This window comes from Chiloscyllium plagiosum, unplaced genomic scaffold (genome assembly GCF_037043375.1).
Source record: "Chiloscyllium plagiosum isolate Xiang-an unplaced genomic scaffold, Cpla_swu_hap1 HiC_scaffold_40, whole genome shotgun sequence".
In the NCBI taxonomy this organism is placed as follows: Eukaryota; Metazoa; Chordata; class Chondrichthyes; order Orectolobiformes; family Hemiscylliidae; genus Chiloscyllium; species Chiloscyllium plagiosum.
In genome coordinates, this window is record NW_028270178.1 from 13,895,398 (window position 1) to 13,922,584 (window position 27,187).

Sequence of the window (27,187 nt, forward strand, 5' to 3'; positions counted from 1 at the left end):
CAAAAGCACTTACTCACTGAAGCCACACCGAACTTCAAACAGGCACTTAAATTGGCTATGTCATCTCGAAATGCAGCAAGTGGAGCACAGGATTTTCAGTGTATGTCGATGCACGTAGACACCCTCGCAAGAACAACTACGCTGGGGAATACCATTTGAATGGAGGCAATTACACATCGTCACTCAGGACATATCGTGGACAGAGGGTCTCCATATCAGCTCACAGCAAAACTCGAAAACAAAGCCAAGTCTTGTTTTCTTCAGGAGCTGGGCGGGAAAGACAGCTTGAGTTTGGGGTGGACATGTGCACGTTGATGGTCAAAGAAGGACAATATGTTTTTCAAGGCAAAGCAAATAAAAAAGTCTCGAGTTTGCACATTGCACACTTTGTTACTTTATTTGCTCTCATTTCATTCTTCTTCCATCACCTCCTTTTGATTTATTCTTCAAAATGTTTAGCGTGTCATTTCCAATTTGTTTTAGTGTTCTTTTCTCGGTTTCAACATCTGAATTTCAGCTTTGGGATGTAATTCAATCTCAATAGCAAATACTGCGTTTTTCTCAATTCAGTCTTCAGTCTCATTGTTTTTAACCTGAGAATTCAGGATTCAAGTCTCCGAAAGAACATAGATTAGATTAATGAAGCCTTTATTCAATTAATGTGATGCTTTTTCTCATATTCACTGATATTAGAATATGAACATATACTGTGTATGCATCTTGTGCGTTTCTCTCTCTCTGTCTCGCTGTTCATCTGTGTTTACGTTTCTGTGTGTGTGGTGTGCCCCTGTATCTTTGTGTGTTTTTATGCCTGTTTTCTCTTTCTCTCTCTCTCGCTCTCTTTCTCTCTCTCTCTCTTTCTCTCTCTCTCTCTCTCTCTCTCTCTGTGTGTGTGTGTGTGTGTGTGTGAGAGAGAGAGAGAGAGAGAGAGATGAGGTCTACCTGCAATGGTACACACTTTCTCCGAGATGGAAATTTGAATGAATGAATTAATACGTGAGGACTAAAAAGCCCAGTATCTTTCTCTATTTGTTTCCCTCGCTGTTGTCTTGTGTTGAAAGTGATTCCCCGAAATTTCTGTTTCGCAACTGTGCTCTCTCTCTCTCTCTCTCTTTCATTGTCATACCTACCGCCAGTCTTCATCCTGCCCTCTGTCTGTTTGTCAGGCCGACCATCAGTCAACGTCTATCTCCCTCTCTGATGGTTAGATTGAAAGTAAGTCAGCGCCTCGTTTCTTCTCTATTGTTTAGACTTGTATTTAGTCAGTGACCCACTGAAATATAACCCAGATTGACACTTCTCTGATGGATCATTTGTATGGTTGTCTTCAATTATATCATTCGAGGACTAGACTACACGAATTCCGAAATAATATTTGAAGAATTTAGAAACATGGTTGAGGGGGTTGAGTTTCTGAACAAACTCATGAATTTACACAGCAACTCAGTCCAAGTTCAGGCACCAAATCAAGCATGCCCTGAAATCTCCAATGGCACAACTGACACAATGAATGAAAACACTGCACGTCTGAAAGTGAGCCGACTGTGTCATAGCGTTTCCAGTCTGAGTTTCAAATTTCGACGTGACCCCAAGTGAGGAGCAGTTCAACAACGCTTAAGTTGTAATGGAGTTGAGATTTTGTTGGAATGAATGTGGGGGCACGACGTGCAGGTCAGGATGGTGAACGTGAGGAATATTGGCTCCTGCAACATTCCGATTATCACCTTGTCAGATTAGTTCCTTATCAACGTGTCAGTAAAGGGCAAAACAAAGTAAATGTAACAGTAGAAATCATGGTCAGTGTACTATTTAGTAATAATGTAAAAATAAACTGCTGTGACATTGTTCTCTGCCTCTGTAATTTTTTTCTTCCATGTGAAAACCCTTGAGAGTTTTGACACCCACAGACACTTATTTCCGGGAATCCCAAGTTTGAAATGACAGAGGTCATCATTATATGTCTACTGTTGTAAATCTGGACGCTCAAGAGGGGCCTTTCGGTTCCGTGATTGGTCAAATAAGCAGAAGCAGCTTAGTCTGTTTTAACAAGTTTTAGCAATTTGTTATGACGCCCGGCATAGGTTACCCAGCAATGCGTGGGCTAAGCACCTCTATGCACTCTGGAAAAGCTGCATGCAATCTCAAAACACAGACAACTTTTATAGTTCTCTAAACAAACCGAACAACCTTAATTGCATAATTCATCCTATAAAATGAAATGATATGACAAATAGGCATAAAATTAAGCCAATGGCATTTCCTGGGACTTGACTTGTTTTGCACTTCTTTATCTCCGGGATACCTGGTTTCCAAGGTCAGTTAGGATACTTTAATAATGTCATATCTTCCTTAGTTAATTCATACTATGAACAGGGCATTGTTTGCTAATCTATTTCAATTCGTTCAAGAATGCACTTTTCAGCAAAGTAAGAAGCCATTGCTCCTAGAAATCACTTTGTTATGCTATTTTATGTTAGTTGCATTAGGAAGCCATTTTTTAGTTTGTAAAAGCATGGATTAAATAGTTGCTCCTCACAACACCATAAATCCAGATTTACATCCTCACCATCACATTATCTCACACCCAGCAGTTCTTGAGCTCCTACATTTCCGTAGGATGGTTTTGCTCCATTGTGCGAGTTGCACAGAAGGTCTTGCTTAGAGTACCCATGACAATCTCCCCTCCTGTTTGACAGTATCCATCTGGCAGAAGTCTGCTTGGCATCGTTTGATCAAGATAACGAATTTGGCCGACTGGCCTTCGCATTTTATTAGCTTGGTTGGACACGTGCCCACCTCCCATCAGCTGATATGGGGTCACGTCGAAATTTGAAATTCAGAGTGGAAACGCTGTGCCACCTCAGCTGATTTGATAATCTTTGAGCATCAGTCAACAAAAGTACACTTTAACCCGCCTGTGACCATGTGACCAATGTAAAACGCATTTGTGTATGCAACTAAACTAAGTTATCTCGGTTCAACATTGTTCCACACTGTTAGACGCTGAAGCTACTTGCATTTTCGCTAGTTTGATCTTCATGCTACTTCTGTAATGAAAGAGAACTCCCAGATAAATACAACAGTGTTAACCTGCTTTTCAATGAAGTTATGCCCACATCTTCACTTTTCTGCAAAACACATGTCATCACCACATTCGGTATGACGGTGTTCAAAACAGAACGCCACTGTTGACATTAATGCGATGACAATGTACATTTTTTTCAAAATGGGCCAAATGTCTTCCTGCTGCACCATCCCATTTCAGTGATTCTATGAATTTTACACTGATCCTCATAATATTTCAAGTTGGCCCCTCCTGTGCAGATAGTATATCAGGCATTTAATGTTTAGATCAAACGACTTAATTTATCTTTGCAATTGTATTCCATTTAGTTGGTTGCTTTCAGTAACTGCTATCTTCTGGCATCGATTTCCTGCCTAAGTGTCATGCTGTGTAGTGTTGTAATGGACACAGCTCATCTCTCAGTAACTCTCCTGAAGACATTATTGAAAACAACTATTCTGCAGATTCCACTTTTGGAAATAGAATAGCTTTCTGCAATCGTGTTTTATTATTTTGAGTGCCTGTCTGTGTGCAGCTGTACTAAGCTTGGTGTGCTCTCTGGTATTATTTGATATCTTTCAATTATGAAATAGCTGATATTTTGATCAACCTTTTTATTTAACCGTACTGCTTTTTTTGTGAGTGTCTACTATTAGTCAAAGGTAACAATAGATTTTTCGTGTCGATTCACAGCTTTCATTGCCCTATAAAAGTCAATAGAGCAATTTAATCCCGTGCACGGGATAACCAAAGACAGCCAGTTACAACGTTTGCAACATCAGCCGTGGCCTGTCTCAAGCTTACCAACAATTGCTACTATGGGCTAACTCTGCAAGTTGAGGGAAAAAAATGCCCAGGCTTATTTTGCGCCCTAATGATGTGGAAATGCAACACAGAAATTGCATTAGACCAGTCAATCAGTAACTTAAGTGAAAACTTCGTCAAAAAAGTATTCATGAAAACATAGTGGCAGAAAGATGGACACATTGGAAAGAGACCCCACAGTTCAACTTGTCCATCCAACAAGATATCCAAAATTCACCTTGTCATATTTACCAGCATTTGGCATTCTGAATCGTTACTGTTCATCCGGATGAAACGTCGATTCACTTGCTCCTCGGATGTTGTGATTTTCCAGCACCACACTGTCAACTCCGATTTCTAGAATATGCAATCCTCACTTTCTCCGAGTTGATTTCAACCTTCCTGCTCACCTGTCCGTCCTGATGTCCTTTAAATGTTGTATTTCGTACCAACCTCCAAGACTTTATCTGGCAGCTCATTCCACACCCACAGCGCCCTCTCCATGCAAAACTTGCCATTAAGGTCCTTTTCATATCCTTCCCCTCTCACTTTAAGCCGATGTTCTCGAATTTTGGACTTCCGTACGATGAGAAAAAATACTTTGGCAATTATCATACACATGCCCCTCATGATTTCATAAACATCTAACCTCTGACACTTCAGGGAAAATAGCCACAGACCCTTTTGCCTCTCCCAGTAGCTTAACACTCCAATCCTGTAAACATGCTTGCAAATCGTGTCTGAACCCTTTCAAGTTTCACAACATCCTACCTGCCACAGCGAGGTCAGAACTGAACATAGTATTCCAAAACTGGTCTAACCAATGTTCGGCTTCTCAGTAACACGTCTTCCTAAATCCTCTATTCAATGCACTGACGAATAAAGACAAGTGCACTAAATGACTTCTTTATTAATCTGTCTACCTGCGATTCCACTTTCAAGAAATTGTGAATCTGTACCCCCATCGTCTCTGTTCTGCAACATTCCTCAGAACCATTGCCTTGATTTGTCTTAACAAAATGCAACATCTTACTTTCAGCGAAGTTAAACTCGATCTGGCACTCCTCGGATCATCCATCCAAGAGTAATCATTCAGAAATAAGTGTTCAGTGGCAACCATCCATCCTGTGTGGCTTCATCCGTCCGGGTATTGAGTAAAAACGTTAGCAAATCATGTTGCAGCTGAATAAAACTTTATTTAAGTCATATTTAGAGCAATTCGAGACACCACATGAGAGATTGGACCGAGTGTGAAAGATGGTTATTGGAGTGTTTTCTGAAGTAGCATGTTTCCATCCTGAGGAAAGATTGGACAAATTTGTTCATTTGCCCGAGAGTATCGGCGGCTGAAGAGACACCTGACGGAAATAGAAAAAAAAGTGTGTGGAATGGATCAGGTGAATATTCAGCGCCGTTCTTCCACGCTCGAGTGAGTAGTTTCCTAACCTATTGAGCTTTTTCTTCCTGAACACATGGTGGCAAGCACGCTGAGGTTTTCAAGCAATTTCTGTCTTTCTGTATTTCCAGCATCTGCAGTTATTTATTTCATTGTATGTAAGTACAACTTAGGGTGGAGTAACCTGGTCTGCAGCAACTATCTTGCGGAAGAATCTGAGGAGTGATCAGAATTTGAAATTTATGCATGAAAGACATCAGAGGACAATATTATGACTGGTGATTATTTCAGGAGAAGGACGAAGTCAAAAACCTGACAGAAGTCGTAATCAGGCTGCCAAATGTACAAATAGGAGCAACAACAAAGGAGTAAATATTGTGTGATTCTGCTTACTTTTGGTTTTCAGCAAGATAATTATCATTTGGAAGATTGAATCAGATTTAAGAATGCTTTATCTTCGTCAGTATTGGTTGAAACTTGAACTTAAAACAAAAAGAGCAGAAGATCTTTATTTGGTGTTTTGGCTTACACTGGCATTCTACACGGCCATGAATGTTCCTTTATGTCAATGCCAATACCATATCATGATGCATAAAATTTTATTAGCAGTAGGAAAGGTGGTCATCAGCGGGATCTTTTCCTTGCTACACATTCATAAATACAGATTTGCCGTTCTCCACCAATGTCTCAAAATCCTTATTTCCATTGTTGGAGCACCAGCAACTCCACCTTCCCTGTGAAGTGCTGGATATTCCCATTGCTTCACATTTGAGCCGAAGAAATTGAGCGTTAGTTAGCATCATTGCTGTGCTTCTGTAAGATCTGGATGCAATTGAATGCAACAGTTTTTGCAACAGCCAAATCATTACTTTGCTCCAGTCACCGAAAGTGTGAATTGCTCATAACCAAACAGACAGAAAAACTGAAGGATGGAAAACAGCAGTCAAGCAGACACAACCGACTTTCGAATAGGAGTTCAGTTTGTGTCCGTGTGTGCTCTGTGTGTGTACACGTGCGCACGTGTTTACTTGTTTGAGCGTGTGTACGTATGTCAGCATGTGTCTGAGAGAGAATGCGTGTGTGTGGGTGAGTGTGTGCTTGTGAGAGATCGTGTGTGTACATGTGTATGTGTGATCATGTGTGCATGTGTGCAAGAGTGCGTGTGTGTGTGTGTTTGTGAATGTGTGTGTGAGCGTGTGGTTATGTGCGTGTGTGCATGGTGTATGTCTTTGTGTGCGTCTCTGTGTGTGAGTATGTGTTTGTATGTGTGCACATTTATGTAAGCGAGAAAGCAGGGTTGATTGCTGGTTTTATTGAAAATGGCAATATTCGCTTTCCCACAGCGGTAGAGGGTTTTTTGTGATTACTTGGGTGGCATTCCAGTCTGGTCTCTGAGTCTGGATTAACAAGCAATGCAAATGCTCGCTTTTGAATTGAAGGAAACTCGTAAATGGAAGAGGATTTTGGTTTTTTGAGAGGTTCAAGAGTTCGGGGTTTCTGTCATGATTTAAGAGGCAATACATGTAAGTCAGAGTTGAGAATAACTATTGTCCTCCTTAAGTTCATGTGACTACTTAACTCAGTTTGTGAAAACTTACGGAGAGCACATGGATTCACACATCTTTTAAGGCAGAGTTAGAGCCATTCTGCATTTCCACTGTGCAGCAGGCGCGCTGTGTTGAACGGAATGTGCAGTAGTTAGATTCGCCATGACCAATATTTCAGCCTCAATTGTCCACATGGCTTATTGCTTCCCCAACTTTATGATCTCATGGAGAGATTGATACATAATAGATGATGAAGCGACATGAATAAATCTTGCGAGAAACATACAAACACATCCTGATCTCTGAAATAAAGCTTTATTCTGTGAGCAGTTAGTCAAGAAGTTCAGTTTGAAGTGGGAACCAATTTTATCGGGATCAAGAACAAGAAGGTCTGTCCCTTGAAAGATTCAAATCATAACTCATTTACAAGGCTGTGTATTCCCCAATCCCAATCAGACTTTGATTTAGGGAAAGGTCGTGCAATTATTGAATTAACAGAACCCGACTATCTGATTGCCTGGTGAGTCTGAAATTACTTTAGATTTAGATCTGAATTAGAATTTCCATATTCAACAATAACAGAAACCATTTGATCACCTGCAAATTTCCATATTCTGTGCTCATCGTGCAATACTGACGGCGTCAAATCGAGAAGCTGTTTGCTGAGTAAATTCTAGCATTGTTCCTTTTCTTTCTCACGCAGTTAATTTGCTGGCTGTTGCGATTCTCTCCCGCGGACATTGTGGTGTTTCAAAGTACACCTCGTGGCTATGACATGGGCGGATCACCTGGTCATCATATTTGAAGTCATATTGAGAGAGATTATTTATTATTATGAAACACCAGTGTTTTTCTTGGACATCACTCCTGCATGTAGTGCGCATGATGCACTGTTTGATGCAAGCATGGACTGTTCTGTCTGGTTCACTGTCACATTCTCTTTTGATCGATTTGTAGCTGTTTGTTGCCATAAATTGAGAACACGATTTTGCACAGACAAAACTGCAGCTGTGGTGCTTTCAACAACCTGCATTCTGCTTTGCTTGAAAAGCGTCCCTGTCTATTTTATTCATGAATCTGGGTATATAGTTGACAATGTACCATGGTTTTGTTATGTGAAACCGAGTTATTATACCGATCCTGGTTGGGTGGGTTATGAATGCTTTGCTAAAGCTTTAACGCCACTGCTCCCATTCGCTCTAATTCTGTTGATCAACACTTTGACTGTAAGACAAATTTTAGCATCCAGCCGAGTCCGTAAGGAACTGAAAGCCCGCACTAATGGAGAGAAACACCGCGACCCAGAGATGGAAAGCAGGAGGAAGTCTGTCATTTTACTTTTTACCGTATCTGGCAGCTTTATACTTCTGTTGTTGACATTTATCTTAAAATTCTTTCGTGATATCATTGGCGGAACCGATTCCACTGATTCTGAAACCATATCTGGTTATTTTGGCCTCATGCTGCGGAATTTAAGTTGCTGCACAAATGCATTTATTTATGTAGCGACTCAGTCCAAATTCAGACAGAAAATCAAGAACATTTTGAAATCACTAGTGGCATAGTTTCTGCAATTAGTAAATAATCTGTACCTCACAACGGGTGTCAGGCTATGTCACAGTGCTTCCAGTCCGTGAATACTAGATTTGTGCTTAGCCAAATTATGAGGTGCAGTGACCATTGTTAAAGTTGTGAGGACACTAAGAGTGGACATTGCATGGGCCTGGAAGGAAATTGACGGGATTGTGAACATGTCAGGGTGTTAACCATTAGAAATACCTACTACTATATGCTATGGATGAGACCAGAACCCCTCAAAATGTTTTATGAAGGTAGTCTCAACCCTAACGTTTTATCATTTTGAAGGCAGTTGTGAGGTGAATATTTCGGGTGTGATGCACTGGACCAACCACTCCGCTTTATCAAAATAGAATTTATTTGTACAGTATAATTCAACACGAAATCAAGAAAATGGAATTTAGAAAAAAATTAACAATTGGCAACTTAACTGAGGAAATGTTTCAGTTCCCATAACATCACATGAAGACATCCCTTGCAAAAGGTAAATTCAAACACAGGTTCATACAGGCAGGAGAGATTTCAGAGAGGGAAGCCAGTCAAAAATCATCTGCAGGAGCATGGAACTATGCTGCACTGTAATACTCCTGCGACTATTACCAGAAGCTTCTCTGCTGCAACGAAACCAAACTGTAAAAAAAAAACCTGAACTGGGAGAATCAGCCACTCCCCTGTCGTTGATATTTCCACACTTTTGTACAAATCTGCCTTGACGACCTCTCCTGAAAGAAAAAGCACCGAAGGAGAAAATAACCTTGTTAAAATGACAGCATCGTCACATGGATGTGAGCAACTTTCATCTTTTCAATTGAGATTTGAATACATTTGTCGTTAATAAAGTGAAACATTGCATATAATACAACTCTTCAGGATAACTTTGCTAATAAATTATTTTAAGTTCATTTATAGCATGTTCCCTGTGTGTGCATTGGTTCGTTTGCATCTAAAAACCTTAAGCATTTTTAACAACAAAGAGATGTATTTCAAGGAATCCTTTTATGAAAGTGATATTTGTCAGCAATTTTCCATGCAATGAGATATCACCATTTTATAACACATATCCAGAACTCTGTGAAATCAGTTGGCAGCTCTGCCTGTACATCATCCAGATCCGTTATAACCTATCCTTCAGTTTTTCCAGCAATCTGCTCCTTCTGTACCGACGCTCAAACTACATGGCAATGCTTTCTTTTGCAAGGATTTCTCAGGCATCTACAGTCCACAAACATGGGTTAACTGACTGTAGTATTCATCCTGCGCTGCATTGCCCTGATTGGGCAGGATTTCGCCCAGCCATTATTTGATTGGAAATTCGTTGAGCATCCATTAAAGACAGACCTTCGTTAACCCACCGCTGGGTCTGGAGTGAATGTTAAGGTCATTTTTTCAGAATATAAATTCAATGTGTTTTCTTAATTCACATAACTTTAGACAATCATTACAAGATAAAAGTACTTTTAATGCCTGGTTTTGTCTCTGAAATTTGGTTCCACCTCTTGGATGATATTAAACCTCTGTTGCTCACAAAATTCCTGGCATTAATTATTTTTCATTTAGTGTAATAACATGCAGTTCTGTAAAGAAAAACAACCTATGTCGAATTACTAAGGGAGGACATTCTTGGGAATATCTTTTCATATGAATCGATACAAAACCCATGTCATAATTAGATGTGGCAGATCCTATCACGGTTTCGAGTCCCCTGTGACTATCCAATACCCATTAGCGTTCATAGTAAATATAATCATGCTATTGTAAAATTAGAATTGTTTTGGTGAGTCTCTTTATTCAATTGAGCTATATCTTTTATTTACCTTAATGGAGTAAGTAGATAACAGCAGGGAACTAAAGCCATTGCAGCATTTCTCAGTGAGATTAAGACTGATCAACCTCTGTCAATGCAGAAATAGCCAGTGATAATTGATAATGCACGAACAGTCGGTTAATACTGGTAACTAAGTTGAATTAAGGGCTCGTCAGAAGTGCAGTCCAGCTACACTCATTTAGAAATAACTTCAGTGGCATTCAACTAGGTTCATTGAATTTCTAACACCATTTCAGTTACTGTCCAAACATGCAATAAGCATGCTGTTGCGAAGACGTAAGATAAGAACAAATGGGAAAGTGATTCCCCGAAATTTCTGTTTCGCAACTGTGCTCTCTCTCTCTCTCTCTCTTTCATTGTCATACCTACCGCCAGTCTTCATCCTGCCCTCTGTCTGTTTGTCAGGCCGACCATCAGTCAACGTCTATCTCCCTCTCTGATGGTTAGATTGAAAGTAAGTCAGCGCCTCGTTTCTTCTCTATTGTTTAGACTTGTATTTAGTCAGTGACCCACTGAAATATAACCCAGATTGACACTTCTCTGATGGATCATTTGTATGGTTGTCTTCAATTATATCATTCGAGGACTAGACTACACGAATTCCGAAATAATATTTGAAGAATTTAGAAACATGGTTGAGGGGGTTGAGTTTCTGAACAAACTCATGAATTTACACAGCAACTCAGTCCAAGTTCAGGCACCAAATCAAGCATGCCCTGAAATCTCCAATGGCACAACTGACACAATGAATGAAAACACTGCACGTCTGAAAGTGAGCCGACTGTGTCATAGCGTTTCCAGTCTGAGTTTCAAATTTCGACGTGACCCCAAGTGAGGAGCAGTTCAACAACGCTTAAGTTGTAATGGAGTTGAGATTTTGTTGGAATGAATGTGGGGGCACGACGTGCAGGTCAGGATGGTGAACGTGAGGAATATTGGCTCCTGCAACATTCCGATTATCACCTTGTCAGATTAGTTCCTTATCAACGTGTCAGTAAAGGGCAAAACAAAGTAAATGTAACAGTAGAAATCATGGTCAGTGTACTATTTAGTAATAATGTAAAAATAAACTGCTGTGACATTGTTCTCTGCCTCTGTAATTTTTTTCTTCCATGTGAAAACCCTTGAGAGTTTTGACACCCACAGACACTTATTTCCGGGAATCCCAAGTTTGAAATGACAGAGGTCATCATTATATGTCTACTGTTGTAAATCTGGACGCTCAAGAGGGGCCTTTCGGTTCCGTGATTGGTCAAATAAGCAGAAGCAGCTTAGTCTGTTTTAACAAGTTTTAGCAATTTGTTATGACGCCCGGCATAGGTTACCCAGCAATGCGTGGGCTAAGCACCTCTATGCACTCTGGAAAAGCTGCATGCAATCTCAAAACACAGACAACTTTTATAGTTCTCTAAACAAACCGAACAACCTTAATTGCATAATTCATCCTATAAAATGAAATGATATGACAAATAGGCATAAAATTAAGCCAATGGCATTTCCTGGGACTTGACTTGTTTTGCACTTCTTTATCTCCGGGATACCTGGTTTCCAAGGTCAGTTAGGATACTTTAATAATGTCATATCTTCCTTAGTTAATTCATACTATGAACAGGGCATTGTTTGCTAATCTATTTCAATTCGTTCAAGAATGCACTTTTCAGCAAAGTAAGAAGCCATTGCTCCTAGAAATCACTTTGTTATGCTATTTTATGTTAGTTGCATTAGGAAGCCATTTTTTAGTTTGTAAAAGCATGGATTAAATAGTTGCTCCTCACAACACCATAAATCCAGATTTACATCCTCACCATCACATTATCTCACACCCAGCAGTTCTTGAGCTCCTACATTTCCGTAGGATGGTTTTGCTCCATTGTGCGAGTTGCACAGAAGGTCTTGCTTAGAGTACCCATGACAATCTCCCCTCCTGTTTGACAGTATCCATCTGGCAGAAGTCTGCTTGGCATCGTTTGATCAAGATAACGAATTTGGCCGACTGGCCTTCGCATTTTATTAGCTTGGTTGGACACGTGCCCACCTCCCATCAGCTGATATGGGGTCACGTCGAAATTTGAAATTCAGAGTGGAAACGCTGTGCCACCTCAGCTGATTTGATAATCTTTGAGCATCAGTCAACAAAAGTACACTTTAACCCGCCTGTGACCATGTGACCAATGTAAAACGCATTTGTGTATGCAACTAAACTAAGTTATCTCGGTTCAACATTGTTCCACACTGTTAGACGCTGAAGCTACTTGCATTTTCGCTAGTTTGATCTTCATGCTACTTCTGTAATGAAAGAGAACTCCCAGATAAATACAACAGTGTTAACCTGCTTTTCAATGAAGTTATGCCCACATCTTCACTTTTCTGCAAAACACATGTCATCACCACATTCGGTATGACGGTGTTCAAAACAGAACGCCACTGTTGACATTAATGCGATGACAATGTACATTTTTTTCAAAATGGGCCAAATGTCTTCCTGCTGCACCATCCCATTTCAGTGATTCTATGAATTTTACACTGATCCTCATAATATTTCAAGTTGGCCCCTCCTGTGCAGATAGTATATCAGGCATTTAATGTTTAGATCAAACGACTTAATTTATCTTTGCAATTGTATTCCATTTAGTTGGTTGCTTTCAGTAACTGCTATCTTCTGGCATCGATTTCCTGCCTAAGTGTCATGCTGTGTAGTGTTGTAATGGACACAGCTCATCTCTCAGTAACTCTCCTGAAGACATTATTGAAAACAACTATTCTGCAGATTCCACTTTTGGAAATAGAATAGCTTTCTGCAATCGTGTTTTATTATTTTGAGTGCCTGTCTGTGTGCAGCTGTACTAAGCTTGGTGTGCTCTCTGGTATTATTTGATATCTTTCAATTATGAAATAGCTGATATTTTGATCAACCTTTTTATTTAACCGTACTGCTTTTTTTGTGAGTGTCTACTATTAGTCAAAGGTAACAATAGATTTTTCGTGTCGATTCACAGCTTTCATTGCCCTATAAAAGTCAATAGAGCAATTTAATCCCGTGCACGGGATAACCAAAGACAGCCAGTTACAACGTTTGCAACATCAGCCGTGGCCTGTCTCAAGCTTACCAACAATTGCTACTATGGGCTAACTCTGCAAGTTGAGGGAAAAAAATGCCCAGGCTTATTTTGCGCCCTAATGATGTGGAAATGCAACACAGAAATTGCATTAGACCAGTCAATCAGTAACTTAAGTGAAAACTTCGTCAAAAAAGTATTCATGAAAACATAGTGGCAGAAAGATGGACACATTGGAAAGAGACCCCACAGTTCAACTTGTCCATCCAACAAGATATCCAAAATTCACCTTGTCATATTTACCAGCATTTGGCATTCTGAATCGTTACTGTTCATCCGGATGAAACGTCGATTCACTTGCTCCTCGGATGTTGTGATTTTCCAGCACCACACTGTCAACTCCGATTTCTAGAATATGCAATCCTCACTTTCTCCGAGTTGATTTCAACCTTCCTGCTCACCTGTCCGTCCTGATGTCCTTTAAATGTTGTATTTCGTACCAACCTCCAAGACTTTATCTGGCAGCTCATTCCACACCCACAGCGCCCTCTCCATGCAAAACTTGCCATTAAGGTCCTTTTCATATCCTTCCCCTCTCACTTTAAGCCGATGTTCTCGAATTTTGGACTTCCGTACGATGAGAAAAAATACTTTGGCAATTATCATACACATGCCCCTCATGATTTCATAAACATCTAACCTCTGACACTTCAGGGAAAATAGCCACAGACCCTTTTGCCTCTCCCAGTAGCTTAACACTCCAATCCTGTAAACATGCTTGCAAATCGTGTCTGAACCCTTTCAAGTTTCACAACATCCTACCTGCCACAGCGAGGTCAGAACTGAACATAGTATTCCAAAACTGGTCTAACCAATGTTCGGCTTCTCAGTAACACGTCTTCCTAAATCCTCTATTCAATGCACTGACGAATAAAGACAAGTGCACTAAATGACTTCTTTATTAATCTGTCTACCTGCGATTCCACTTTCAAGAAATTGTGAATCTGTACCCCCATCGTCTCTGTTCTGCAACATTCCTCAGAACCATTGCCTTGATTTGTCTTAACAAAATGCAACATCTTACTTTCAGCGAAGTTAAACTCGATCTGGCACTCCTCGGATCATCCATCCAAGAGTAATCATTCAGAAATAAGTGTTCAGTGGCAACCATCCATCCTGTGTGGCTTCATCCGTCCGGGTATTGAGTAAAAACGTTAGCAAATCATGTTGCAGCTGAATAAAACTTTATTTAAGTCATATTTAGAGCAATTCGAGACACCACATGAGAGATTGGACCGAGTGTGAAAGATGGTTATTGGAGTGTTTTCTGAAGTAGCATGTTTCCATCCTGAGGAAAGATTGGACAAATTTGTTCATTTGCCCGAGAGTATCGGCGGCTGAAGAGACACCTGACGGAAATAGAAAAAAAAGTGTGTGGAATGGATCAGGTGAATATTCAGCGCCGTTCTTCCACGCTCGAGTGAGTAGTTTCCTAACCTATTGAGCTTTTTCTTCCTGAACACATGGTGGCAAGCACGCTGAGGTTTTCAAGCAATTTCTGTCTTTCTGTATTTCCAGCATCTGCAGTTATTTATTTCATTGTATGTAAGTACAACTTAGGGTGGAGTAACCTGGTCTGCAGCAACTATCTTGCGGAAGAATCTGAGGAGTGATCAGAATTTGAAATTTATGCATGAAAGACATCAGAGGACAATATTATGACTGGTGATTATTTCAGGAGAAGGACGAAGTCAAAAACCTGACAGAAGTCGTAATCAGGCTGCCAAATGTACAAATAGGAGCAACAACAAAGGAGTAAATATTGTGTGATTCTGCTTACTTTTGGTTTTCAGCAAGATAATTATCATTTGGAAGATTGAATCAGATTTAAGAATGCTTTATCTTCGTCAGTATTGGTTGAAACTTGAACTTAAAACAAAAAGAGCAGAAGATCTTTATTTGGTGTTTTGGCTTACACTGGCATTCTACACGGCCATGAATGTTCCTTTATGTCAATGCCAATACCATATCATGATGCATAAAATTTTATTAGCAGTAGGAAAGGTGGTCATCAGCGGGATCTTTTCCTTGCTACACATTCATAAATACAGATTTGCCGTTCTCCACCAATGTCTCAAAATCCTTATTTCCATTGTTGGAGCACCAGCAACTCCACCTTCCCTGTGAAGTGCTGGATATTCCCATTGCTTCACATTTGAGCCGAAGAAATTGAGCGTTAGTTAGCATCATTGCTGTGCTTCTGTAAGATCTGGATGCAATTGAATGCAACAGTTTTTGCAACAGCCAAATCATTACTTTGCTCCAGTCACCGAAAGTGTGAATTGCTCATAACCAAACAGACAGAAAAACTGAAGGATGGAAAACAGCAGTCAAGCAGACACAACCGACTTTCGAATAGGAGTTCAGTTTGTGTCCGTGTGTGCTCTGTGTGTGTACACGTGCGCACGTGTTTACTTGTTTGAGCGTGTGTACGTATGTCAGCATGTGTCTGAGAGAGAATGCGTGTGTGTGGGTGAGTGTGTGCTTGTGAGAGATCGTGTGTGTACATGTGTATGTGTGATCATGTGTGCATGTGTGCAAGAGTGCGTGTGTGTGTGTGTTTGTGAATGTGTGTGTGAGCGTGTGGTTATGTGCGTGTGTGCATGGTGTATGTCTTTGTGTGCGTCTCTGTGTGTGAGTATGTGTTTGTATGTGTGCACATTTATGTAAGCGAGAAAGCAGGGTTGATTGCTGGTTTTATTGAAAATGGCAATATTCGCTTTCCCACAGCGGTAGAGGGTTTTTTGTGATTACTTGGGTGGCATTCCAGTCTGGTCTCTGAGTCTGGATTAACAAGCAATGCAAATGCTCGCTTTTGAATTGAAGGAAACTCGTAAATGGAAGAGGATTTTGGTTTTTTGAGAGGTTCAAGAGTTCGGGGTTTCTGTCATGATTTAAGAGGCAATACATGTAAGTCAGAGTTGAGAATAACTATTGTCCTCCTTAAGTTCATGTGACTACTTAACTCAGTTTGTGAAAACTTACGGAGAGCACATGGATTCACACATCTTTTAAGGCAGAGTTAGAGCCATTCTGCATTTCCACTGTGCAGCAGGCGCGCTGTGTTGAACGGAATGTGCAGTAGTTAGATTCGCCATGACCAATATTTCAGCCTCAATTGTCCACATGGCTTATTGCTTCCCCAACTTTATGATCTCATGGAGAGATTGATACATAATAGATGATGAAGCGACATGAATAAATCTTGCGAGAAACATACAAACACATCCTGATCTCTGAAATAAAGCTTTATTCTGTGAGCAGTTAGTCAAGAAGTTCAGTTTGAAGTGGGAACCAATTTTATCGGGATCAAGAACAAGAAGGTCTGTCCCTTGAAAGATTCAAATCATAACTCATTTACAAGGCTGTGTATTCCCCAATCCCAATCAGACTTTGATTTAGGGAAAGGTCGTGCAATTATTGAATTAACAGAACCCGACTATCTGATTGCCTGGTGAGTCTGAAATTACTTTAGATTTAGATCTGAATTAGAATTTCCATATTCAACAATAACAGAAACCATTTGATCACCTGCAAATTTCCATATTCTGTGCTCATCGTGCAATACTGACGGCGTCAAATCGAGAAGCTGTTTGCTGAGTAAATTCTAGCATTGTTCCTTTTCTTTCTCACGCAGTTAATTTGCTGGCTGTTGCGATTCTCTCCCGCGGACATTGTGGTGTTTCAAAGTACACCTCGTGGCTATGACATGGGCGGATCACCTGGTCATCATATTTGAAGTCATATTGAGAGAGATTATTTATTATTATGAAACACCAGTGTTTTTCTTGGACATCACTCCTGCATGTAGTGCGCATGATGCACTGTTTGATGCAAGCATGGACTGTTCTGTCTGGTTCACTGTCACATTCTCTTTTGATCGATTTGTAGCTGTTTGTTGCCATAAATTGAGAACACGATTTTGCACAGACAAAACTGCAGCTGTGGTGCTTTCAACAACCTGCATTCTGCTTTGCTTGAAAAGCGTCCCTGTCTATTTTATTCATGAATCTGGGTATATAGTTGACAATGTACCATGGTTTTGTTATGTGAAACCGAGTTATTATACCGATCCTGGTTGGGTGGGTTATGAATGCTTTGCTAAAGCTTTAACGCCACTGCTCCCATTCGCTCTAATTCTGTTGATCAACACTTTGACTGTAAGACAAATTTTAGCATCCAGCCGAGTCCGTAAGGAACTGAAAGCCCGCACTAATGGAGAGAAACACCGCGACCCAGAGATGGAAAGCAGGAGGAAGTCTGTCATTTTACTTTTTACCGTATCTGGCAGCTTTATACTTCTGTTGTTGACATTTATCTTAAAATTCTTTCGTGATATCATTGGCGGAACCGATTCCACTGATTCTGAAACCATATCTGGTTATTTTGGCCTCATGCTGCGGAATTTAAGTTGCTGCACAAATGCATTTATTTATGTAGCGACTCAGTCCAAATTCAGACAGAAAATCAAGAACATTTTGAAATCACTAGTGGCATAGTTTCTGCAATTAGTAAATAATCTGTACCTCACAACGGGTGTCAGGCTATGTCACAGTGCTTCCAGTCCGTGAATACTAGATTTGTGCTTAGCCAAATTATGAGGTGCAGTGACCATTGTTAAAGTTGTGAGGACACTAAGAGTGGACATTGCATGGGCCTGGAAGGAAATTGACGGGATTGTGAACATGTCAGGGTGTTAACCATTAGAAATACCTACTACTATATGCTATGGATGAGACCAGAACCCCTCAAAATGTTTTATGAAGGTAGTCTCAACCCTAACGTTTTATCATTTTGAAGGCAGTTGTGAGGTGAATATTTCGGGTGTGATGCACTGGACCAACCACTCCGCTTTATCAAAATAGAATTTATTTGTACAGTATAATTCAACACGAAATCAAGAAAATGGAATTTAGAAAAAAATTAACAATTGGCAACTTAACTGAGGAAATGTTTCAGTTCCCATAACATCACATGAAGACATCCCTTGCAAAAGGTAAATTCAAACACAGGTTCATACAGGCAGGAGAGATTTCAGAGAGGGAAGCCAGTCAAAAATCATCTGCAGGAGCATGGAACTATGCTGCACTGTAATACTCCTGCGACTATTACCAGAAGCTTCTCTGCTGCAACGAAACCAAACTGTAAAAAAAAAACCTGAACTGGGAGAATCAGCCACTCCCCTGTCGTTGATATTTCCACACTTTTGTACAAATCTGCCTTGACGACCTCTCCTGAAAGAAAAAGCACCGAAGGAGAAAATAACCTTGTTAAAATGACAGCATCGTCACATGGATGTGAGCAACTTTCATCTTTTCAATTGAGATTTGAATACATTTGTCGTTAATAAAGTGAAACATTGCATATAATACAACTCTTCAGGATAACTTTGCTAATAAATTATTTTAAGTTCATTTATAGCATGTTCCCTGTGTGTGCATTGGTTCGTTTGCATCTAAAAACCTTAAGCATTTTTAACAACAAAGAGATGTATTTCAAGGAATCCTTTTATGAAAGTGATATTTGTCAGCAATTTTCCATGCAATGAGATATCACCATTTTATAACACATATCCAGAACTCTGTGAAATCAGTTGGCAGCTCTGCCTGTACATCATCCAGATCCGTTATAACCTATCCTTCAGTTTTTCCAGCAATCTGCTCCTTCTGTACCGACGCTCAAACTACATGGCAATGCTTTCTTTTGCAAGGATTTCTCAGGCATCTACAGTCCACAAACATGGGTTAACTGACTGTAGTATTCATCCTGCGCTGCATTGCCCTGATTGGGCAGGATTTCGCCCAGCCATTATTTGATTGGAAATTCGTTGAGCATCCATTAAAGACAGACCTTCGTTAACCCACCGCTGGGTCTGGAGTGAATGTTAAGGTCATTTTTTCAGAATATAAATTCAATGTGTTTTCTTAATTCACATAACTTTAGACAATCATTACAAGATAAAAGTACTTTTAATGCCTGGTTTTGTCTCTGAAATTTGGTTCCACCTCTTGGATGATATTAAACCTCTGTTGCTCACAAAATTCCTGGCATTAATTATTTTTCATTTAGTGTAATAACATGCAGTGCTGTAAAGAAAAACAACCTATGTCGAATTACTAAGGGAGGACATTCTTGGGAATATCTTTTCATATGAATCGATACAAAACCCATGTCATAATTAGATGTGGCAGATCCTATCACGGTTTCGAGTCCCCTGTGACTATCCAATACCCATTAGCGTTCATAGTAAATATAATCATGCTATTGTAAAATTAGAATTGTTTTGGTGAGTCTCTTTATTCAATTGAGCTATATCTTTTATTTACCTTAATGGAGTAAGTAGATAACAGCAGGGAACTAAAGCCATTGCAGCATTTCTCAGTGAGATTAAGACTGATCAACCTCTGTCAATGCAGAAATAGCCAGTGATAATTGATAATGCACGAACAGTCGGTTAATACTGGTAACTAAGTTGAATTAAGGGCTCGTCAGAAGTGCAGTCCAGCTACACTCATTTAGAAATAACTTCAGTGGCATTCAACTAGGTTCATTGAATTTCTAACACCATTTCAGTTACTGTCCAAACATGCAATAAGCATGCTGTTGCGAAGACGTAAGATAAGAACAAATGGGAATTGCTTCAAGTGGTCCAAGAAAGTTGTCAAAAAACCTCAAGATAAATAGTAATGAGGTGAAATATCCCTAACCATTACTGAAAAAAAGTGGTTAAAATGCATATGCATGTACTTGTTGAAAGCATTTCCCATCAATTCTGGTAACATTTAGCCATTGTTCTTCAGAGCGCAATACCAGCCCAAGCCTAATCTGCTCCTTTATCTTTCAAGTACCTTTCCTTGTAGCTTCAATCATGTGATTATCGCTGATGGCTTTGAAAAGTCCTGCTTGTTTCTCAACAATGACATTTTAAATCAACCCGTGTCTATCTGCAACACGATGCAGACAGCATACAGAATCCATAATCCTAACAGCGTGGAAACAGCTACTCGACGCAAAATGTCCACCCCCACTCTCTGAAAGGCATCCCATCCAGACTCACCTCACAATATTATCCCTGTAACCATGCACTTCCCATGTCTAAACCACCCTAACTTACACATCCCTGGATGTCAGGCGCAATTTAGTTCGGCCAATCCACGAAACCTACACAAGTTTGGACTGTGGGAGGAAACAGAAGCAAAAGGCGGAACCCCATAAATGCAGGGAGAATGTACAAACACGACGCAGAAAGCCGTCCAAGGGTGGAATTGAATTTGGGTCACTGAACGATGACGATGATATTTAGGAAATTTTGATTCAACATTAGCAATTATTAGTCATTCAAAGCATGAGATATTTTAATTATCGCTCATTTATTGCACTGGACAATAGCTATCGCTGTATCAATCATTCTTAACAACGTCATGATATCATTGCCAGAACCTGAGATGCACGAGCTTCATGAACACATGAATTATAAAATTATCACAAGACTACAAGAGAATGCATTTGTAATGTTGGCAGAGTGTCTTTTTAATGGAAATTTAGTTTGTTAGAAAGAACATTGGAATGTACCATTGCAAAGAGAGCAAAGGAAGTTAATGCAGTATCGGTCATGCCATTTGAATTTAAGCATACCTCTGTCACATATCGATAATCAGTGAATAGAATCAGCTCTCATGTTACTAATTCCATGGTATACTTGTATGACACCACACTATATAATCGTATACCGATAGAAAATATCAATAAGGCAAAATTGAGATGGTCAATTCATATTGTGATGGGCAGGAGGAAAAATTTGCATCGATGACAGGAGACTGGGTGACGAATTATCAACAGGAAAAGAGACAGCACGTCGAGGAAACACATGACGCCTTACAGTTGTCCAGCATTCTGTAAATTTGTGGATGGAAGGTAGAAGAGAAGATTTTTCACCACATTATGGAAAGGTGCAGGACAAGATCAGCTCAGATTTCAACGGGATCTTCATCAGATTGGCCAATGGGCTGACGAGTGGCGAATGGCGTTTAATATCGATAAATGTGAGATGTTGCATTTTGGAAAAGCAAATCAGAGCAGACCTGTATACTCAATGGTAAGGTCCTGGGGTGTGTTGCTGAACAAAGAGACCTTGGAGTGCTGGTCCATAGTTCCTTGAAAGTCGATTCTCAGGTCAACAGGATAGTGAAGAAGGCGTTTGGTATGCTTTCCTTCATTGGATAGAGTATAAAGTGCAGGAGTTAGGGCGTCATGTTGCAGCTGTACAGGACATTGTTTAGTCCACTGTTTACAATATTGTATTCAATTCTGCTCGCAGATCTATCAGAAGGCTGTTGTGAAACTTGAAATGGTTCAGAAAAGATTTAAAAGGATGTTGCCAGTGTTGGAGTGTTTGGGCACTGTGAGAGGGTAAATAGGCTGGGACTGTTTTCGGAGGCTGAGGGGTGACGTTATGGAGAATATAATATAATTAGGGTCATCGATAAAGTAAATGGATAAGGTATTTCTTTGTCGTGGGGAGTCGAGAACTTGAGGTCTCAAATTTAGGTGAGAGGAGAAATATGAACATAGAACATAGAACATAGAAGAATACAGCGCAGTACAGGCCCTTTGGCCCTCGATGTTGCGCCGATCCAAGCCCACCTAACCTATACTAACCCACTATCCTCCATATACCTATCCAATGCCCGCTTAAATGCCCATAAAGAGGGAGAGTCCACCACTGCTACTGGCAGGGCATTCCATGAACTTACGACTCGCTGAGTGAAGAACCTACCCCTAACTTCAGTCCTATATCTACCCCCCCTTAATTTAAAGCTATGCCCCCTTGTAATACCCGACTCCATACACGGGAAAAGGTTCACACTGTCAACCCTATCTAACCCCCTAATCATCTTGTACACCTCAATCAAGTCACCCCTAAACCTTCTTTTCTCTAATGAAAACAGCCCCAAGTGTCTCAGTCTTTCCTCATACGATCTTCCTTCCATACCAGGCAACATCCTGGTAAACCTCCTCTGCACCCGTTCCAGTGCCTCCACATCCTTCCTATAGTATGGCGACCAAAACTGCACACAATATTCCAGATGCGGCCGCACCAGAGTCTTATACAACTGCATCATGACCTCAGGACTCCGGAACTCAATTCCTCTACCAATAAAAGCCAGTACGCCATATGCCTTCCTCACCGCACTATTTACCTGGGTGGCAACTTTCAGAGATCTGTGTACATGGACACCAAGATCCCTCTGCTCATCCACACTACCAAGTATCCGACCATTAGTCCATGAAAATGGACCTAAGTGACAACTTTTTCGAACAGAGTGCAGTGTTGTATGGACTTAGCTGCCAGAAGAGGTGTTGGAGGCAAGTACAATTACAACATTTGGAAGGGCTTCGAGTGATATGGGTCAAGGGCTTGCATATAGGGCGAGATTCAGTTGGGATATCCGGTCGGCATAGACTGATTGGACCCAAGGGCCTGTATCCATGCTATATACATCTTTATGACTCTATGACTGTAAGTGGAATGCAATAGTTGGTAATTCTGATTACTCTAGGGAAGATTGGGTAAAAGGTTATAGTGTCAGACACAGAAAGGAAGACATTGCTGCAATGTCTGCAGGAGAACATTCTAGAACATTACACTTCCAGTTCAAAGAGATGTGACACACTTTTGGCTCTGCTCCTGGAAAATAAGGCAGGCCAAGTAGATAAAATAAAGCTGGATGAGCATTTGGGAAATAGCACCATCCTCACAAATCATCTTTCTCCCTTCCTGACCATCATCTGCAAATTTTGAAGTTTTTCTTGCAATGTCCATCTCAAAAATCATCCATATAAATATGAAAAAAAAGAGGGTCACAAAACCTGCCCTGGGGAATGCTATTTTCGACTTATTTCCAAACTGAGAAATTACCACCTAAACCTACCCTCTGTTTCCTCTCCAATCATGTTTTTTTTTATGCATCCTTCTGTTTTAACTGCTTTCTGGAAGTCTGCAACATGCACAACACTGTCCTCATCCACTGTTGACGTCACATTGTCAAAGAACTCAACTACCTTTGTCAGACACGACCTGGCCTGCGTCACATCGGCTCCCAAGAGGACCAATTCCAAAATAAAAATCACAGATGGCCTCTTTCTGCAACATCATACTTTTGCCTCCCTCATGGTCAAAGACGCGCTCACGGTGCACCACTTCCATTTCCTACACCTCCGCCCTTTAACCACATCCCTCCAATTGCGACAAGGACAGAACACCCGAGTCCTCACATTCCACCCCACAAACTTCCAAATATATCCCATCGTCTTCCATCATTTCCACAAGCAGGCCTCAACTTCAGGGATCTATCTCCGTCCCTATCTGCGTTCTGGAAAGATCATTCCCTCTACGACTCCCTTGTCACATCCAAGACCCCACCAGCGCTCACGCCACGCCTTGCATCTTTCCCTGTTACCGCAGGAAGTGCAAAACCTGCACCCACACCACAACCTTCACCTTCGTCCAAGGCCCAGAGTACCTTTCACATGTGACATAGGTTTATCTGCACTTCCACACACATCGTCTGCTGTGTCTATTGCTGTCAATGTGGTCTTCTCTGCATTGGGGAGACAGGACACCAACATGGGGAACATTTGAGAGAACATCTCTGAGACACAAGCAATAAACAACCCCACCACCCTATGGCTGAACATTTTAACACTCGCTACCACTCCTCTAAGTGCATGCAAGTGCCAACTCTAAACACCCGATGTCTGCAGGTTAAACGCATCATCCTCTGTCTTGGCAATTTCCAACCACTCAGGATCAATGTGGATTTCACTAGTTTCCCGTTTCCCCTCCCCCAAACGTATCCCAGACTTAAAATTCAAACTCAGCACCGCCTCTTGAACTGCTCTACTTGCCGAGCTTCCATTCCACATTTCTGCTCCACCCTACTCTCCGACCTAATGCATTCACCCCAGCTTCAACTATATGTTGCATTCCCAGTTATCTTAGACCCAGCCCATCTCACCTCCATTTATCCATCAGCCCCCTGAGCCAGACCTCATTCCTGATGATGAGGTTATGTTCGAAATATCGACTCTCCTGCTCCTTGTATGCTACCTGGTTGTCTGTGCTTTTCCAGCACCACATTCTTCGACTCTGATTTCAAACATCTGCAGTCCTCAGTTTCTACTTTGAGTTTGTCATGCTGGTTGTCCAGTATCTACCTACTTGTTTTGCCCCCGAAGTGTACAATTAACTTATCTGGTATAATGACCACAGTCAGATTTCCCTGTGATCACGGGTAATTCCAGTTTTTTCTTAAATTGAATTTAAATTACACCATCTGCCGTAGTGTGATTTGAATTTGAGTCTCTGGAACAATACCTCGATCTCTGAATTAATAGTCCAGTGATAGTGTCACTGGGAAATTTCCCCCCTTTAATATTTGTGCTGCAATATATTAATGAGCAGTTCTGACACTCGAATTCAGCTTATCTTTTATTTCATAATTTGCTTGTAATGTGCATTCTTCGATACACCAAAAGAAGTCACTTGTCTATGTCACGAGGACAACAAATTTCCTGTTTTTATTGTGGCCTTTTTGTGATGATAAAATCCTTTCTTGTTAGATTTCGAAAGCATCACATTGTTACAAGGTCTGATATTGGCGAGACAGCATCCTGAGTAATAGACCCACCGGGGTGAACATTGACCTGAGAAGCGAAATAGAACTCATGTTAAAAGCTGCATCTGCACTGCTGACATATATAGCAGTTCCCAGCAAAAGGGATAAAATGTATGGGGGAACACATTTTATTGAGTTCGATGATCAACCGTGATCATATTGAATGGTTGAGCAGGCTCAAAGGGCCGAATAGATTACTCTTGCTCATATTTACTCTGTTTGTATCTGCAAATCAGGAAATTGACTGAAACAGTAACAGTCAATTTATTTTGCAATGAAGGAAATTCCGACTGACAAAGAATCTGAAGAACATTTCAACATTTTGCATTCCAGTCATTCAGGGGAATGTACAATCAGATCTGCACTGTTTGAATATCAGTAAGTGAACTCATTGCTATTGTGCAAAAAGGAAAGTCACTCACTAAATTTATACGTGCTGCAAAATCCGGAGTGTGGAAGATGTGGTTCCAAAATAAGTGGAAATATCAAAATTGGTGTTGAATTTAAATGAGCATTCATATTGTTAAAAGGAATATCAGAGGCTATTAACATGTCAATAGCACGCTGTTATGTATCCTGTCTGTCGAGATCATGAGCTGATCAGATCTCAATTTCAAACTCCATCGGTTCTCTGCTCGAATTTAAGCCAAATTCTTTGATCTCCAGTCTAAGGACATTAAATGAAAGTAAAACTCAGCTGGTCACAAAGAATCAAGATTAGAATTGTGCTGGAAAAGCATAACAAGTCAGGCAACATCCAAGGAACAGGAAAATCAATGTTTTGAGCAAAAGCCCTTCATCACGATTGAGGCTGCACCCTCGAGGTGGGAGAGATAAATAACAGAGGGTGGAGCTGGGGAGAAAGTAGTCGAGAGTTCAATAGGTGGATGGAGGTGGGGTTGAAAGTGATAGGTCGTAGAGGAATGGATACGTGGGAAAGAGAATTGACCGGTGGGACCGGTAATGAGGATGGTGCTGAGCTGGAAGGTTGGAACTGGGGTAAGGTGGGGGAGGGGAAATGAGGAAACTGGTGCAGTCCGCATTGATGCCATGGCGTTGAAGCCATGGCATCGAGGCCATGGCATCATTGAGGCCTTCACCAGTTTCCTCATTGCTTCTCCCCCACCTTACCCCAACTTACCGCAGTTCCAATCTTCCAGCTCAGCACTGTCCTCATAAGCAGTCCCACCTATTAATCTTCCTTCCCATCTGTCCACCCCACCCTCCTCTCCAACCTATCACCTCCACTGCCACCTCCATTCACCTATTGCATTCTCAGCTACGTTCTCCCCAGCGCCACTCCCTTCCATTTATCATTCCACACCTGAAGCTCCCAGCCTCATTCCTGATGAAGGGATTTTGCTCGAAACGTCGAATGTCCTGCTCCTCGGATGCTGCCTGACTTGCTGTGCCTCTCCAGTACTGTTTTAATCGTGACTCTAATCACCAGCATCTGCAGTACCCACCTTCTCTCAAGGAATCCACTGTTGCTTTTCCAACCGAATTCACAGCAACAATAGCTATCCCTTCAAACAATATACATTGAATGCAATCTAATTTCAAATAAACCCGAATGAGGATGCTGATTTATTCTTTCTAAAATTTTTTGAATCGTTATTTACACACTAAACAATCCAAATATTTTCATTCTCTTTGTTTCAACCATAAAGTCACAATCGTGCTGCTTTATCAGAGGAGACTGGTAGAAGCTTAATCTAATGGTCACGAAGCATTAGGCCAGCTGAGAGGTTGAGAAGGAGAGTCCTTTGTATGCAACTTAGTTGATGCAAGAATTCAACCCATAGTGTTAACATTCTGCTGCATCCCTAAATGAGCAACCAGTTGATGCTATTAATATTATCCATATGACTACAAACCTTGTTATTACATACTCGGGTCTCAGAATTGATGTGCCGTTCCTCACGTCCCAAAAACAAAACAGCAATCGATGTTGATACTTCCAATATGGCGAGTAACCATGGGGTGAAGAAGATCACCCAAAGCGGTGTCTGGATATCAGTGGTAAGAACGTTGTCAGAACAGTCTGAGGTTTCTGAGAAATATACATTTCAACACACAATCTTTTAGCAAATTTTAAGAGGAAAATGAACCCAAGGCGAGTATCAGAGCGTATAGTCAAATCTGTAAAATGAAGATGGCTGGGCATAATTCTGATTTT